General features: G+C 38.9%; 1 long non-coding RNA gene across 1 annotated transcript; it reads right to left on the bottom strand.

Annotated features, from left to right (window-relative positions):
- Positions 1-240: 240 nt before the first annotated feature.
- LOC133446613 (uncharacterized) lies at positions 241-1,988 on the bottom strand. The gene is made up of 3 exons (XR_009782850.1): positions 1,932-1,988; positions 927-952; positions 241-307 (listed from the first exon to the last, which is right to left on the bottom strand). It is a non-coding gene; the product is annotated as an uncharacterized LOC133446613 (long non-coding RNA).
- Positions 1,989-2,215: the final 227 nt, after the last annotated feature.

Genomic DNA, 2,215 nt, shown 5'->3' with positions numbered 1-2,215 from the left:
TTCCTGTCAGCAGCTGGACAACCGGACGTCCTCCAGGTATTTTATCCTCTATTTGGGTTTGGAGACAAGCTGCAGAGACTGCTGGGGTCACTGTTAGTTGGTTTTGATCCTCACAGCAGAATAAGTCACCACATCTTCTTCCTCCTTGACCTGAAATGAACAAACCAGAAACGTCACGATTCATCAGAAATCCTGCTTATCAGCCAATGTAATCACCTGTTCTTCTATATTTACTCACCTTTTTCTTAGCAAAAGTCTTTCCAGAGTGATCAATAGAGGCGTAGGTCACGTTGTTCTCTGACTCACCCTGGAAGAAAAAAAACAAGAAATACTCAGGAAGTGTCTTTAAGATCTGTGTTGCTGTTTGAAACCACAAGTTTCATTCGCCGTCACGATGAATGTAAGTTGTTTTCAGCCACAAGAGACGAGAAGGAGATCAGATCATAAATGTTATAAGAACTGGACAAGCTCTCGGTGACGTCACCCACAGGTTTTTGAAGACTCTGATTCTTTGTACTGTGCAGTGACCCGTTAGAATAGAAGGACTTGCTGTCCTCCATCTATCTGTCTTCACCTGGAGGTAAAAGTATCTGCTCACAGATTCTCAGCTAAACTCTGCATTACTCTCCGTAATCCTATAATAATCCTCCCACATTTAAGATGGAAACATTAAGAAGAAGCAAAACCACATCTGAGTGGAAGTATTTGGATTGAAACCACCAACAGCAGCATAGCTAACATTGGTCTCTGGATCATTCTGGAGACAAACACAAATGCAGAATTTTTTCTCAAGCTCTGTTACACGAACATTTGTTTTAAAGCACAACTTGATTTCACTGTTCCAGAGAGGAATCGACCTCTGAACATCAACGTTGCTGCAGTTCCATGTTTGACAACAAGGGAAGAAACGGCCCTCTGATTCTCACATTGTGGAGCATCAGCTGCTGAACATCTGAAACAAAGGTCACATTTCAAGAGTTAGTCAACATCATTACATGTCCATCAGGTTAATTCAGTACATAATGTTTCTACTAATAAACCTCTGCTCTGCATTAAAGGTATTATCAGGACGTCTCAACAAAGAAATATCCAGCTGATCCAAAACACAAACACTTTTATGTGAACATTCAGATTCAACTTGAGCATTTTTTAAATGTCTTATTCTTCAAAGAAGAATAAATGTAGTTGTATATAAAGACACCAGGAACAAATCTCTGGAGTACGGAAGAGTATTAGGGCCAAGCAGGAGAAAAATTTTAATAATATTTTAGAGGAGGAAGATTCTTTTTTCATTTTCATTCACTTCGAGAAAAAAGTGGAAATGTCAAGAAAAAAGTTGAAATGTTGAGATTAATGTGGATGTACAATTTCGAGAAAAAAGTCGGGATGTTGAGAAAAAAAGTCAAAATGTCAAGAATAATGTTGAAATGTTGAGCAAAAAGTCAAAATTTCGAGGATAAAGTCAACCTTCTGAGACTATAGAAAACAGCGCATGTGACTGTCTTTCCAAAATGCCTCGTAGGCCTATAGACTTTCCAAGGATGTAAGTTAGTTAGTTAGTTAGTTAGTTACGGCTGTTGCTACAGAGCTGTCAGTCGCTCTCCTAACTGGATTTGATGGGCCAGAAGAGACATTTCCACTTTATTCTTGAAATTGTATTTCAACATTAATCTCGACATTTGGACTTTTTTCTGGAAGTGCACAATAAAAAAAAATCTTCCCCTCTCAATTATTGTTTCTCCTGCATGGCCCTGATACTCTTCCATACTGGACGATGAATACCTCAGAGTTGTGTTTCATCACAACAGAGGATTTGACCTCTGCAGTTATTGGAGGTTCCTGGAGTTTCCAGAAGTGGAATCTGAGACAGAGACTTCAGATATAAGCTGGTTCAGTTCTGCACATGTGCTGTTTTCTGATGAGATTCATACTTGATTCATTCTGCTTATCTTCTGTTTCTTTGGTTTTCCTCCTGCATATGATGAAAATAACGACAACAGCAGCCAGAACCACCATCACCCCCCCGACTGCTGATCTGATGATCACGCTGGTGTCGATCAGAGAGGAATCTGGAATCAAAGGATTCAACTAAATGATTGCAAAGGAAATATGAACAATCCTCTGAATTAATTATGCATGGATGAGGTTTATTGTGATAATAAACAGTTTAGATGATGTTTTATACTTCTCTCCTTTATTTCCTTGTCTTCATGAT

This window comes from Cololabis saira, chromosome 6 (genome assembly GCF_033807715.1).
Source record: "Cololabis saira isolate AMF1-May2022 chromosome 6, fColSai1.1, whole genome shotgun sequence".
Taxonomy (NCBI): Eukaryota; Metazoa; Chordata; class Actinopteri; order Beloniformes; family Belonidae; genus Cololabis; species Cololabis saira.
The sequence above is the reverse complement of the archived record's forward strand: the minus strand, read 5'-3'. Positions and strand labels throughout refer to the sequence as shown.